Source organism: Periplaneta americana, chromosome 5, assembly GCF_040183065.1.
Source record: "Periplaneta americana isolate PAMFEO1 chromosome 5, P.americana_PAMFEO1_priV1, whole genome shotgun sequence".
NCBI classification, from domain to species: domain Eukaryota; kingdom Metazoa; phylum Arthropoda; class Insecta; order Blattodea; family Blattidae; genus Periplaneta; species Periplaneta americana.
In genome coordinates this window covers 25,869,809-25,887,159 of record NC_091121.1, presented here as the reverse complement: position 1 = coordinate 25,887,159, position 17,351 = coordinate 25,869,809, and positions in this window count along the sequence as shown.

Sequence of the window (17,351 nt, the reverse complement as noted above, 5' to 3'; positions counted from 1 at the left end):
AATACCTCGCCTCTGGAATTCATTACCTAATGACGTCAGTGACTACCGAACTTTATCACAATTAAAAATTAAATTGGAAAAGTTTGTCTTATTTAAGTTAATGGTTTTTAGGTACTCTATTGCTAGAAGTGTTGATTTGCGTTTTTTACTCTGGATTAAAATTGCAAGTTTCTTGTTTATATTCGTTAATTAGTTAGGATATAATTAATTATGACACTCATTCAAAGTTTGTATGACTGCAATCTGTGTATATTTTTGTGTGGCTTTACTATGTTTATATTGTGATTTTCCTTTTTATGTATATTATTGTATTTGTATTTCTGGTGATGTGGAAGAGAAGGCCTGATGGCCTTAACTACATCTAAATAAATAAATAAATAAATAAATAAATAAATAAATAAATAAATAAATAAATAAATAAATAAATAAATAAAAGAATTGTTATAGCAATCTATATAAAATCGATTGGTGGTAGAGTGGAAGCTCTTAAGTTCGACAGAAATCAAGTTCGACATCCTATAGTTCGACTGCTTACGTAGGAGAATTAGACACGCCCCTATGCGGCCACTAAGAAATGGATTTGCCATTTGAATGGGAATTGGTCCTGTGTCTTGTAGTGATACTTTTGTTAAAGGAAAACAGAATATTTTATTGATTAGGACATCCATATTTAATCACTGATTTTAAATTAATGAAAGCTTCTTTTCCTATTTGAGAATTGTGCCGTTTGTGAGACGGAACTGTCGAAACCCACTGTGGTACTAGAAGAGCATACGTAAGTCTCGGGGCGGGCAGGAAATGCAAGTACAGTACTGTATTCGCTGATGGATAACCAATAAGAATTTGTATTCATTTCACCTGCCACACCCACTACCCTTATTGGACTGAACTTTCAATTCTGTTTTGTCGAACTTAGGAGAGTCCACTGTACTGTCATGCTCCGGGACAAATCTCAAGAAAGCGAATCTGAGTAAACTTTTAATTTTAAATCCTTGGTCATGTAAGGTATCGTTACATAGGACTTAAAAAAAAGGAAACTTTTATTAAACTCTTTTAACATTCATTATTTATTCAAAATCAAACAAAACTGAAAAAAATAAATAGTAAATGTGGTATGTCAGTTATTTTGATTTTGGCTCATAGTGGTATTACAGCAAGCATTTGAAATTATACCATTTTTTCACCAAAGATTTCGGAACCAGTGTCCATATTCGGTGCGGGGAAAGGTGTATTCTACGATAAAAATCTAGGAGACAACAATTAGAGGTTGTCAGTACTATACACAATAACGTGAAATGGTAGAAGGAGTGAACATTTAGAAAGAATATCAGAAAACAAATTATCGGTAGATGCTATGGGATACGTTACGTCTCGAAAAAATAAAGGACTTCAGGTAGATCGAGGAACAAAATGGCTAAACTTTGAGCATATCTTCCACACTTCACTTAAACTTCCACACTTCCACACTTCCACCAATTTTGTTGCAGACGACGCCATCATAAACATTGGTATTAAACTGTAACAAAACTAACATAATTCAATTTAAATCCTGTGCAAATTCAACCTCACAAACTTCTAGCCCAATAATTAACAACAGATCCCTATTAGAAACAACGACAACCAAATTTCTTGGCTTAAAAATCGATAATGTGTTAAATTGGAAAAATCATATTAAAGAAATTACCCCCAAACTAAATTCAGCTTGTTTTGCTATTAGATCTATGCAAAAGATAGTAAATATCAATACCTTAAAAACAATATACTTTGCATACTTCCACTCGGTAATGAGTTTTGGAATAATATTCTGGGGAAATTCCACAGATAATAACAATATATTTCTATTACAAAAAAGAGTAATTAGAATAATAGTAGGTGCCAAATCTAGGGAATCTTGTAAGACTATTTTCAAAAAACTACAAATAATGCCCATGGCTTGTCAGTATATCTTTTCATTAATAGTCTTACTCGTATGTAATCGTGAAAGCTTTGTAACTAATTCAACAGTTCATAGCATAAATACACGTCAAAAATGACTTTCATACTCCATCGGCAAGTCTATCGTGCTATCAAAAAGGAGTGCGTTATATGGCAGTAAAAAGTTTTAATAGCCTCCCTATCGATATAAAAAATGAAACTCAAAACATAAAATTATTTAGGGCCAAATTAAAGAAGTACCTAATTTCTCATGCCTTCTATTCTGTAGGTGAATTCATGAAATTGATACTAAAACTATGTGTTGTACTAGTAGACTATATTGTAAATCTCGTCTGTATATATTTCATCTAGACTGTGACTATAAATTAAGACTTTATAATAGTAGCCTATTAAGTTTTTTTTACTTGTTCCATATTCTAGCTGTAAAGCAATGTATGAATACCATGGAATGTTAATAAATACAATACAATATACTTCGAAAGTGCTTTGAAATTTGGTGTTACAAATGTGCGCCGTTTTCATCATAATCATCACCTCCCATTTCAGAACTCGTGGCCTGTTACGGTTTCTTTGTAGTCCCAAACTTCTCTTGATTTTAATCTGGTAGCGTAGGAGTTTTTTTTTTCGATAACCTGATCCTGACATTATTCATCTTGTCTACGTCGTGTCAAATTCAATCTGTATTCTTCAATTAATTCCAAAATTGAATGCATATATGTAACTCTTCCAATATGTCCAAATTCCTTTCGCGCTTCAAATCTCCTTACCCGGTCATTTTGCTTATATATCGAATATCATTTGTGAGTCGACGCTGTTTCGATTTCTGTACAGTTCAAGTTCAATTTCCATTCATTAGTAATGTTCTTGCCGTAGTTCTATGAATTTCGGTCGTGATCTTGCAATAATAGCTGTTTAGGTACGTACTGAATTTAGATTCGCATAACTGACATCTTCACAAATATTTTTTTTCTTCCACATAAAGCATTATAGTTATAACCTAAATAATTAAATGAATGTTAGCTTTTAAATAATTGAATTATTAAATTAAAAAAATTAATTATGGTGTATTTAACGACGCACGCAGAGGTTACATCAGCGTCGGAGATGTGCCAGAATTTTCTCTCGCAGGAGTTCTTTTACATGCCAGTAAATCTACTGACATCAGCCTGTCGCATTTAAACACACATAAATGCCATCGACCTCGGCCGGGATCGAACCCGCAACCTCGATTATAGGAGGCCAGGGTTATACCAACTGCGCTACCGAGGGCAACTTGAATTATTAATATAGGGTATAATAATAATAATAATAATAATAATAATAATAATAATAATAATAATAATAATAATAATGTATATTATTATTTATTTATTTATTCATATTTTTGTGCTGGACAACAGCCATTGTCCAATCAAAGTCCAGCACAGTGATACAATTAATACAATAAAATGAACAACTATGGTACAAATTAAATACTTGAGTTAACAACAAAATAAAGAACATAGATTACAATAATTAATTTACAAGAATTAAAACTATAAATTATTAGGGAAAGGAGTTGATTCTTACTACCAATTTGTGTATAAGAATTATGCAAATAATATTAGCAAAGACATTGCCATATTCTAATACGTCTATACATTGAATGGATCGAAATCGCCTACATGTAAGTTAGCATGTTTAATACATCTGGAGACCGGCAAGGAAGATTTAGAATTTCTAATATAATAATAATAATAATAATAATAATAATAATAATAATAATAATAATAATAATACGTTAATATTGCATCGAAAATCACTGAATATGCCTAACATACATTAATAGACATAGAAAAACCTTTCAACTTTGAAACATAGACTAGGCTTACACAAATAAATGAGTAATATATTTTATGAAGTCATCAGTGAACTTTGAACTTTAAACTTGCAAAAAATGAAAACAAATAAAGCCCTATATATTATATATACAATAATACTGTTCCATTTATCGCTTCAATTGTTTCTGATTTAAAATGTTCTGTTAAAAACAGTGAATAATAGCTCGAGTTTCTGTTTTCAATCTAGAAAACACTGCAATAAATTTCACGCACTTTCATGTGTGAAGTTTCACTTAACAGAGTGAAATGTACCAGAATGATATAGAAGAGGGTGAAGTAATTTTGTTGAGTGTTGTACTGTAATCCTAGCAAATGGAGGGCTCTGATCCTTACTGTACTGTACTGTCTTCTTTAAGAATAACATTGAGGCGTGTGGCATGGTAATGGCTCCTAAGTTTCTACAGCATGCAGGGCAGGTGGAAATGGACGACATATGCAACTAAGCAGTATTATCTTTTAACCCTGCGCGAAGCTCATGTAGGATATTGGAAGTGGAAGTTTAATATACGTAAACATTCATTTACTTTATATATTATGCCACTCTCGCCTACAAAACTGGTTCGGATATGTAATTGAAGCTTAGCACAAAGTTACGTACGTACAAGAACGCAAAAGTCAAAGCAAAGCCTCAACAGAAGGCAAATACGCGATTTCTTTCAGACTCGCAATACGTTGTTCATTTCGGCTTATAATAACAGAACTTTTAGAATACCATTAGGCTTTGAAGAATGAGATTGTTCGATTTTCGGCAGCGAAATGTTCCTAACAGTGGCGGCTGACTGACTGAGGCAAGTGAGGCCGGGTCTCAGTCACTTGGCTCAACTGAAATCAAATTTTGTGTTTCTATATAATGTACTAGCCGTACCCGTTCGCTCCGCTGCACCCGTTAGAAATAAATATAAAGTAATTACTTACTTACAAATGGCTTTTAAGGAACCCGAAAGTTCATTGCCGCCCTCACATAAGCCCGCCATCGTCCCTATTCTGTGCAAGATTAATCCAGTCTCTATCATCATACCCCACCTCACTCAAATCCATTTTAATATTATCCTCCCATCTACGTCTCTATTTAATTATATAATTAAAATAGGACATTTGATCCAGGGAACATTCGTGTTTGATAGAAGGATAAATCGTTTATTATGTTACTTAATTTAAATTGAATTAAAAAATTAAAATGCGATCATTTTGATCCAGAGACCACTCATTTGGTCATAAAATTAGTTTAGGAAATACAGGAAACGAATATACAGAATAGCCTATCAAGTTTTCTGTGCATAAGAATCTATTTTAATCTTACCTGTCCTCGATTCACTCAGAAGTTACTGTGATAACATTATAGCATTATGTCCATCTAGAGAAACTACACTTTCCAATGGTGAATTAATAATTAATTATACAAATTGGTTAATTTAGCTTCTGATATTACTTCATAGAAACGCAGAAACATTATCTGTAGGCTATCTTTCATAGCTTTCGATTGTTGCTGTCCATGGCCCCTTATAGACGAAGTCATTTGTTTTTTAATTCATTACACGTCCTTAGATGGCAGTTATTTTAATTTTAAAACTCATTTATCTCATTAAATATCAGTCCTATCAAAATGTTTCAGGGAATAAAACTTATCGCAAATTATTTTTAAAGAAACTTTTGTTATGTAACATTTTTCACAAAAATCAATAATAAGCGAGATATTTCGATTTATTTAATTCAGGCCCCCTTATAATTCCCCTTTTAAATAATGTATATTAAATGCCATATAGCCTAAAATGTAAGTTACAACGAACTTAATTTATATTCCAATTTTCATCGAAATCCGTTCAGCCATTATCGCGTGAAAAGGTAACAAACATACAGACAGACAGACAGACAGACAGAGACAAACAAAAATTTCAAAAAAGCGATTTTCGGTTTCAGGGTGGTTAATTATATATGTTAGGACCAATTATTTATGGAAAATCGAAAATTACCATAAAAATTTCGGCTATAGATTTATTATTAGTATAGATTAGTTATTTGAATGAAGCATATATCGCTGTAGAAGCATTTGAAGACTTTGTGATGTACATAGACCTGTTTTGCAGTAAAATTTGTTCCTGAGGCCAGGATCGCTCGTGCCGGGTCTAGCTTGTGATGTATATAGACCTGTTTTGCAGTAAAATTTGTTCCTGAGGCCAGAATCGCTCGTGCCGGGTCTGGCTTGTGATGTATATAGACCTGTTTTGCAGTAAAATGTGTTCCTGAGGCTAGAATCGCTCGTGCCGGGTCTGGCTTATGCATTTCATGTCCTTTCGCGGGCTTTGAGTTTGCGCATAAAACGTTGTAGCTGAGGCATAATTCGTCTGGCCTGGTCAGGTTTCACTTCTCCAATCCATGGGCCGGCCTCAAGGGTAGAGTGGGGTGGGAATAGCAGTGGTGACTTGTCTTCCTAAATAGGCCATAAATAACAAAATTCCAGCTCTTTGGCAGGCAGAGACCCACTCTATTCTTTCCTCTTATGGCTTAGTTTATGGCATAAGCGAGGGTGTTCTACTATTGTACTTCGTAGTACAGTAGTGAATCTGGGTCAATGTTATATATTTCGGGAAAATATAAACAGAAACAAATGCGAGAAATAATGCTGGTGCAGTTAATTCATTGTTAGAGTATCCTTTTTCGAGAAGAAATAATACTGAAATAAAGGAAGTTCTAAATAAAGAGAGAGACTACCGAGATACCTACGATATCGCTGACAAGTTTTCTGACAGATAATCTTAAAACGTGAGTTTCTATTCCATCCTGGTATGGGCCACATAAATGGTTAAGTGGTAATGTGATGCAAAATAAACTTCTCTTGGTCTTGTTTGTTGCTGTCAAAGGAAAAAAAAATGAAAAGAAAAGAAAGAAAGGGGAATTTCAACACATATGGGTTGCTTCATCACACTGAAACAATCACTGAAACTCAGAGCATAACACCTTATTTGGTGAGTGAAATTATTATTTTTCATTAATAGTAATAATAATAGACTAATAATAATAGTAATAATAATAATACAGTAATAATGATATTAATAATATAATAACAATAATAATTAATATCATAAACAAACATATCCTATCGGAGGCACAAACTAGTTGCATCTGGCCTCACCGAGGATTTCGACCACCGGCCTTGACTGGTTCCTAACGATACTACTAATACATAGTAAATACTGGGCTAATAGATTGTAGGGAAACCTCAACGCAGTGAATAGACCAGTCATGTCAATTGATGCTCATAGGAGCAAGCGCGCGCTTTAGAGCTCAGGAGAGCCTGAGCTCTTTACAGCGGAAAGGAAAGAGACAGACGAAAGAGGTAGTATATGCCGCTTGATCGAGCTATATTCAGGGATGTCCAGCACTGATTCAATAGATAAAGGGAAGAAAACGTATTAAAACTGTATCCATGTTAATTTTTAGATTTTTCTGAGAAGTATAAGTGCATTATAAGAATATAAGTTTTAGTTTTAATGCTCATTTTTCACAAGTTTGATTTTTTTTATTCAAAATAAATATTTCTTCAACTTTTTTATTAGGAAAGTGAAATTTTCAGATATAGGCCTATTTATTTAGTAGCCTTACAGAATGTTTTCGTAAATTTAATATACAGCAAATAATTATTACTGAAGATAGTGTATTAAAAATTTTGAAAATATTCGCATGGAAATTGTTTGTAAGGAAATGAATTAACAAAGCAACTACTGTTACATCATAACCAAAAGATACGTGTCCATGTGTTGTAAAAATGTCAGCTCTATAGCTTCAGCAGATTTAGAGAAAATAATTTAATATTCTGATGATAGGAAGTTGCTCACCAATATCACCTTAAAAGCATAATGCGATAAGAGTTTTGTTGTGGAATATTAGTTACACTTAAAACATATACAGCACCTAGGTAACTTTGCTTTGTACTGTAATATTGTTTTGATTAGTTTATTGATTACTTTTATAAGGCTAAAGGTACCATCAGTGTCAATTCCAACTTATCATTTCATACTCAATCTCTTTTTTGTGGGTATCACCTTCTTTATGAGTGATGTGTATCATCCATTTAGTAGAGTATAGTTGTACTGCTATGGAATTTATGTGAATATTCCTTCTTAACTCTTTATTATGTTAATAACATTTAAAACACAAGTGCAATATTAAGAAATCGGTGTTAGTACTTTTGTTTTACAGACATTATAGATAATATCAAACAGAAAGAAGCCATATAAAAATAATGACTTATATTTCACGTTCCGTTTGAAGTTTGTACTCCACTGTTTTCTTAAGCCAACAAGGTGCTTAGTCCTTCTTGCATACCAAGCGCTTGATGCCAGCGAACGACGTCAAGGTCAGAAAAATGCGCTTTCTTTGACATCACTGGAATGGACTATCGGTCGAGCCGCTCGTGAAGTTCGATTACGCAGCGTAGTATCGGTAATTCGACAAAAAATGAATTACTTAGATATTTTTTTTTTTATTTTTAAGACAATTTCACTTATTAGCTGTTGTCTTGTAATTCCCTTTTCCATTCTGAACTATCTTCCAATACATTTTCATGTAGCCTAGGCCCTGGATTCCATAACTTTCTTAATACTTCCTCTCCATGTAAATCTTGGACGTCCTTCTTTTCCTACGTCCACGTGGAGACCAGTTTATTAACTTTTTGGGCCATCTCTCCTGTGACTTCCGTTGGATATTTATTTATTTATTTATTTATTTATTTATTTATTTAAGTATACCACCAACAGAAGCAGGCTTCCAATTACAGATGGCTTACACACATACATATACAAAATACATAATAAGAAAACAAAACAAAGAACACAAACGAAAGAAAGAAAATACATAACGGTAATAACTACATAATGGTAATAACCATACAATGTAGAGTTCGATGGTACAGTCCGTGTCACCATTTTTGGTGTGTGAAATGAGTAATGGGAACGTTAAGTACAAGTGTTTTACCTTTGCCGCAGTAAGTCTGACAACTATGTTAGGCGAATGGCTGATGTGACGTGTATAGGAAGTGGGATCATTCTCAGCTGCACTAGCAACATGCTCACAATTCTATAATTTCCTTCGTAAAAACGTACAATTAAATTACTAGTGCTTTCTACATATGGTTATCCCTAGGCTTTGACGACTTTGCTCATACCAATTTCCAAGCTCATGACTGATCCAAACAATAGGTAAGTCATACGGCACCTCTTGGTTATATAGATTTGTCAGGTTATTTCCTGAAACTAAGTCTAATTCTGAATTAGCCCAGCTGCTGGACTGAGGTAAGTATAATTTTTTTTTAATATAGGAGGTAGTAGTTATCTCTCGCATACTTCTTATCAGCCATTAAGTAACCACTAAATTCCAGTGCTTGATCACGTTTCACACAAGTTAGGTTAAGCAGTGACTATATGCTCAAGGTTGTGGACAGGATAAGACGGTGCTTTTACGTACTTGTCTCTTGTGTATCATACAATGCGGGTACAGTCGGTTAGTACAATAAATTGTGTAACATTGTAAACAATGCTTTCTTACGAATCTGGCTTTAAAGAGTAGCTTCCTGTGAAGATGACTTAAATAATTTTTAGGGAAAAATTGTTCCAGGGCTAGATGTCCAACCCGGGATCTTTGACTGAACGCGCCAACACTCTACCGACTGAGATACTTCGGAACTCTACCAGTTCCGGGCTTAATTATTCCCTTCATATCCACATACCTCAAGTAGTTTTGACAAGACGTCAGAGACCTAGCATTGAATGGCATTGTTGTCCGTAGAGGCTAGTGAGACCCGCAGCGGTGCATTACTGCCTGTGGGTTTGGACGGGGAGGGCACAGGTAAAATAAATTGTAGTACGGTACGCTTGGATGCTACGGGGCAGATAGATGCACCGCAGTGTGGAAATGTGTTTTGTTAATTTTGTACATGCATTTGTAGTAGCCTACTAGTGTCGTGTATACAGAGTAAAATAACCTTGTAGATTGAAAGGAACGGTAGGGTACACGTAAATGAATAGAAAATCTATGTTACGTTTTGTGATTGTCAGAAGTCCGACAACATCGTCGCTAATACACTCTATTCGTGATACAGACGTAAGAGATCAACGAATTCGTATCTAAACGACATTTCATGTAAGTTGAGAGGATGCGAAGGAATTTCTTTCCCCTTCTATAATCTTTTCGCTGTAAGAAAAATCCTAATATAAACAATAGCACGTGACTGAAGTGAGACTTCATTGGCCGCTGTTTGGCGCCATAGATTCTCAGTACGTGTTCCCGCCTACTCTTGTATATTCTGTTTCATGTTAAACATTTCCCGTTACTCGTCAAGTAGGCCTAACCTCACTACTATGCATTCATTTGCTTAGGAATCACTTACTTTAAAATTACTGTGATTAAAACTCACATAATTTATTATATACATTTAAGGCTATTCGTTTTGCTCCACTTTTCAGAGGGTTTCCACTCTTATGTTTAATAACCACACACACCGAGGATGCAGAAGCCTTTACTAGCTTACGTGAACAACTACGAGCTCAAGTGACGCCAGCTTGTTACAAGAACAGACTACCTCGGTATTATTGTTAGTATTCATCCGCGTTCATAGTACATTACAAAATATAAAAGTAGGTTTCTTTTACATAGCGTTTTACATATTAGTGAAGTTGTATGTTTCATTGTATTTAACACTAGAATTCAATTTTTTATTTTCAAATAATACAAGATTATGGTTTCCAAATACGGACTATATTTTCCTGCGTCGTGTAAGTGTTTCGACTGTGAGCCAATCACGGATATGACAGCCATGTGCTTGTGTTTACATTAGGATTTTTCTTACAGCGAAAACAGTATAGGCCTACTTGCACCTAGTCCGTCAGCGACAGAGAGGGTAGCTGTTACCTCTTATACCTGCACCCCCCCCCCAAGTTGGACACACAAGAAAATAAAATATTAAATAAAGTACTAAGCAAATAATAAAATACAGCCTTACAGATGTTTGACAATTACATGTTTGGGTATATTTTAGTGCCGTTCATGCAATATTTTCAACTAATAATTAATTAAATGAAGGAATGTTAGCTTCTAGTATGCATTTAGAGGGGAACGGCACAGTGCAGACTGTCCCATTCTGTATGCCGTGGAGTAGCAACTAGCGGTGAAGAAAACATTCATCTTCTGCTGTCAGTAGCTTTTTAATGTGCCAGTCGATTTTAACAGCAATGGAAATTAAATACAAACGCTTAGTGTAGACTACCGAAATAAAGATTACTGGTACAAATGTTAAATTATGAAATTTGTCACTGTGTTGAAAGTCAATTAGTCGAATGTTTGTGATATGGACAGAAGCATCTTCCCCTCCACTGATGGTAGAGAGTGTGAGTAGAGGGGAAAGGCCTATCAACCAAACTGAAATGAGGATTAGGTAGGTGAGGTGCTCTCTGCCAAGACGTTGCCACTTGCTCGCATTGTATAATTGCTTGAATTGAGAGGTATTTAAAATTAAATTTACACGAACACCGTGCACGGTATTGAAATACTCCAAAGGGATAAATGATCCCTTATTAAGTTTCCTGTCGATATGGACAAAAAAATCTCGATCCTACCGAATTAAACATTTGAGGGGGGTAAAAAAACTTTTTTTTTAAACTATGAAATTTCCACCAATTTGTTTGTTACATACAACATGAGCTATTGGCTCTAGAAATCTGCAAGGCTATTTCACTTCCACCCTGTATGTTCACCGTTACGAACCAATATTTAACTATTTAAAGGTAGTAATTTATATGTAATCATTTGACAGCACTGAATAAGTAAATGTATAGAAAAAACCTTTAACCATCTTTCGAAATGTAAGCAGGTTTTAATTCCGTCAGCCATTAGTAACGCATTGCCTTTTATGACGGTGATGGCAAGGAATACACAGGACGTAGAACATCCTGCAAATCATACAGTACAAACTTTTCTTTCATATTGAAAATTTCGCAGTAGACTATTGAGGGGATGACTACGAAGTGAATCGAAGTATGTAGAGACGTATGAAAACTTCCAGCAACATCACTAGAGAATTTTTTTCTCTCTCGGTTGAACATTTCACCCGCAAGAATGTTCCCCATTTTCTACGTGACCTACATAGTGCTACACGACTTGAACTGTGTTGCAACTCGAGCACATTCTATTGCGGGCGTACAGAGACATGTAAAATAATGCAGAAGGTACTAAGACCACATAAAGTAGCTGGCAACTAAAAGAACTAAATAGATATTATTTGCACTTCTTTCCCGCAAGAACTCCGAGAAAGCTGGTACTACGTAAAATAGTGAGAAGTATGGTCAAGAATAATAAATCGAAACTACATATTTATCTGGAAGTGATGTCTATAACAGTTAAGAGGACTGGGTGTTGTGTGTGAGTGCAGAAATTGTACTATTACTCTTAAACTTTTGAATCTATTAATTTACCATTCTTACAGCATACACACAATACTTGAAGCTACATTTTGTTTTTTTAGACTATATTTCTACCTCATAACGTGATTTTATAAAACAATGTTAAACCTGAAAAATATTAATTAAATCTGAGTTAAAATATAGGTATTTTTGGAACATTTTTCTCACAAATTCTTTGCACTACAGTCTTCTAAAACTTCAAGCATATTTCTAATGCATTTGACTATATTTGGGACCATTTTCATCATATTATGAATATTCATTCAATTAAAACAACATTTTCTATCCTGAAAAAAATATTTAAGAATTTTCATATTTTTTCATACTTTTCTGGCTGTAATATCCGTGCCAATTTTGATAACCATTTGAAAGTGGCCATGCTTTTTCACTATAATATGAAATATGAGTAACTTATGTAAAATTTCATTTCCCTAGCCCCAACTTATATTTAATTAATGTTATTTTCAGTTTTAAACATTTTTATAAAGTCAAGTACAGGGACATCAGTTTATTTTTACTTGCATTTTTATTGTACCTGCGTTTCTGAATGTACTTGACTCGCACCACTTTCACTAATGTTCTTGCTCCCGTCAGCCACACAAACTTACGGCCGCTGCAGCAAACAAGTCTTCTAGCAGTGAAGTAAATAGTACAGAGTATAGTGTGTTTCAGAAATATGGTCGCGTTTTCCATAGAAGGGAGAGCCTATATTGTTAAAGCTTATTTCCAGGTTCAGGTATTTACGGAAATTAATTTTATTATTTCTGTTTTTTAATATTGGTGTCGGCGGAGATTGTTGGAGATTGATTTGTACTCTTGTTGGATATTAATGGAAATTTTTAAAAATACAACTATTTTGAAATTGGAGTATTAACTCAGTATGAATATTACTATCCAAATAATTAACATTAAAGATTCATTGGATTCTGGTAAAGGTGCGGTATGGCCAAAAGACAATATTTGTTGGATTGAGACTGTATTTGACACACATTCATTAAAAACGGAAAAATAAACTTGCAGCCCTCAAATAATACTTCAAATTATTAGTGAAATGTTGAATTCTCCGTCTTTTGAGTTCACTAATGTAATCAGAACACCTGGAATACCATGTAATATAGCCTTCTTGAATGTGCAACAAATTCAAATGAAAAAAAATGTCCGAAAAAATAATAGTTCGCGAATGTGTTCATGTTTCGCTATTAGAACTCTATTTCGCGATATGTCGCTATTGTTTTATCCGCATATTATTAATAAGAATCACTTAATTCGTCAAGATTAGTAAAAATATATTGTATATCTACCCTATTAGGCCTATGTCGTGATTTTCGAAATCTCCGTAAATATCCGCCCCTGCTTATTTCGCACAGGTACTGTGTGTAGCGTGACTGAATAACTTTATCTGTGTGGACTGTGCAGAAGTGACAATTAGAGTTACCGAAATTACGGTAATATGCTGAATAAAGTAGCATTATATAATGAATAAAACCGCCTGAGGAGTTGAGTTTGTGGAAAATAATGTTACTACTCTACTGTATTTTGATAAAATACCGTAAAAGTAATGATAAAACTGAAAATCCTAATATCGTATTTCCCTGTAACATAAATGGATACACTACGTTTCTCACCCCCTATAACTAGTAAAGTGATTTGTTTACATATTGCACTAGTAACACCAAACTCCTGTAATGGAACAGGGTAACAGTGTTTCCGAGTATAGCCAGGTTAATGTTAAAAATGTTGGTAAAAATAAAGTGATGTCCCTGTATATGAGGTAGAAGGATAATCTAAAAATATACCTGAAAATATTATGTATTCTGTAAAAATTGTAAATTGATAGTTTCAAAAGTTGAAGAATAGTAGCAAATTTTCTTCATTTATTTCACATACAGTGAATCAATTTAATATTGGGCCAATGTTATCCTTACTGTATGTGCGGAATCACATTTTGCATTAAAATAAATGTATTGTAAAATACATGGATATAAATATATTGTACAATTAAAAGTAAGAAAACTGCATTATTGTACTATAGTCACTATGACATGGTAAAAATATTTCAATCATAAGGAGGCATTATTTGTATTAATTCCTCGAAATACCGTAACAGTGCGTCAATTTAATATTGGGCCATTCAGTGTTATTGTCCAATCAAGGTATTCAGTTCAGTCTCAGGTGGAGTGAGGTGCGATCCCTGTGCTGTGTGGACATACAGAAGTTAACAAGAGTGGTATGAGGCGAAGAGGACCCAACATTACGTTTGAGCAGCGACAAATGATTATATACCATGGTGCAAGAAGTAAAAGTCGAACACAAATAGGCAATACGCTAAATTTTCCCAAGAGTAATGTTGGAAATATTTTAAGACTATACCAAAAAGTAGATAGAATAGAAAGTACCACAAACAGGTCAACCAAAGAAATTAAATGATCGTGAAGAACGGTTCGTACTAAGAATGGTTAAAACTAATCCAAGAATAAGTGAACCAAAACTTGCTTCCGAATTGTTGGACAAGTTTAATAAGAAAGTAAATCCAGAGATAGTGCGTTGTGTAATTAGGAAAGCAGGGTACAATGGCAGAGCTGCCAGAAGAAAGCCATGCATAAGTGAAGCGAATAGAAGAAAGATAGTTCAATTCGCAAAAGAATATGTTAATAAGGATAAAAACTGGTGGAAAGATGTGCTTTTTGCGGATGAAAGTAAGGTAAATGTTTTTGGTTCTGATAATAGGATAACTGTATGGCGCAGATTAAATGACGAACTAAAGACTGAGCAGAGGTGTTTCCACAGGCATAAGCAAGTTCAAGCTCCGATCTACCTCCACAACAGGTGTTGGAGCTTACAACTCTGCAGGGGCGATTTCTCAGAGCATGCTGTGCTTGCTGCGCAAGCCCAATATTTTCTTAGAATGTGTATTTCTCAAAATGGGATTACGTACATTAAAATTTATTTTGATTTTTGGAATACTGTATAGGCGTAATACCATCCGCAGGTTGCATACCGCAAGTATCGCAACGCTTGCTCGTTTCTCGGAGCTACAGGAAAGACGTAGAAACAGCGAGAATATGATGCGCGCGCAAGTGCCTTCCTCCTTAGTCCGTCCTAGGCGCACTATGTGTTGTTTGAAGCTCTGGTCCCAGAGCTACACCAACGATTATTTAACGTTACACAGAGCAGTATTGACAGCGGGAATGTGCATTGATTTGCGAGTGCAATGTAACTGTATGAGCGGAATGCATGTATTATTAATTCTTAAACATTAAATTGAAATATTGCAATGAGTTCGGAATTGTGTGTTATTGAAACCTTATTATTAAATCCATTTTCCCGAAGGACTATTCAAGAGAAGGCATACATTATAGAGAATATCTACTCAATACAACAATATGCATTGGTTGGCAGGGTCGAGAAAACTAAATAAACTGTTTTGTTGGCCATGTTTGTTATATTACAGTGAAACCTGTTCAAATCGGAACCTGTATACTCCGGAATCCTGTCTATTTCGGAACAATTTATTTGTCCTGGCGAAATTCATATGTATTATGTGTAATTTTTCCTGAATAAAACGGAAACTGTGCAACGCGGAAACGGAAATTGTCTGCTGCTGTTCAAAACGAAAATAATATTTTGGACACACTACTTTAATGTAAACTATATTTTGAAACAGTATGTGTTTTCAAGGAATGTACGAAATACTAGTAGGTCACTAAAATAAAAACAAGTTTTCTTTGTAAAATTGTTGAAAATGCGAGGGTGTGTTGGCCTGGTGGTCATAAATTTTATTACCCTATTGACTAGGCAGACGGGTCTCTTCAAAGGTGTTCAATGCTTCACTCCTGTATACTGTCGTAGCTGGATAGAACGCAAATATATTAGCGATTTCGTGATAAAAAAAGTTGCGCAAAAATGTTGCACTATCATTAATTGAGGAAGTAAAAGTTATCGAGGAAAATGAGAAATGAAGAGTATGAAAAATAATGTTGAAATTTATGAATGAAAAACTCAGGTATAACTTAACACTTTCAAAAATAAAGGCCGTATCATGAGTGAGTGGCTTGCGGTCAATAATGGTGACATAAAAAGAATGCGAAAATATCTGGTTACATAGAAATAAATGAACTGTTGTGAACTGTAAATTTTATTACCCTATTGACTAGGCAGACGGGTCCCTTCAAAGATGTTCAATGCTTCACTCCTGTATACTGTCGTAGCTGGATAGAACGCAAATATATTAGCGATTTCGTGATAAAAAAAAGTTGCGCAAAAATGTTGCACTATCATTAATTGAGGAAGTAAAAGTTATCGAGGAAAATGAGAAATGAAGAGTATGAAAAATAATGTTGAAATTTATGAATGAAAAACTCAGGTATAACTTAACACTTTCAAAAATAAAGGCCGTATCATGAGTGAGTGGCTTGCGGTCAATAATGGTGACATAAAAAGAATGCGAAAATAACAGGTTACATAGAAATAAATGAACTGTTGTGAGAGTGGATTGTTCTTGCCCTTTCAAAGATCACGCCAATCTCTGGATCTATTCTACAAAGAAAACCCCTGAACTGGCAAATAAATTAAATAATCCAGGATTCAAGGCTTCTAGGCTCCTAGTCCAATTAAATAATATGCTGTGATATACAGTACAGTATTATATTATAGTGTTAGATATTAAATTTAGTGTAATTAATAAACTTTACAATGAGTGAGTTACGATACAATTTATATACGAAGTGAGATTTTCATCAAGGTCATTCACCAATTAAATAAGTGACAGGAAGTTGATTTAATCTCAGTAGTGTTAAACTGAATATTTTGTAATTCCTACAATTTGTGGCATGCCATTTTGTTTTTCATTTATGCAAATTATAAAATATTCCATTTTAACTTCACACCTGAATAACACGGAAACCTGTCCACAACGGAAAAAAATTAGGACCATGTCACTTCCGTCTTGAACAGGTTTCACTGTATATCGAATTTCTATATCTCATAAGCGAATATGATCCATGCATGACTCATGATGATTTCATAATTATAAAATAAATTATTTATGTCGGTCTGATTTATTTTTATTTATTATGAATTATTATAT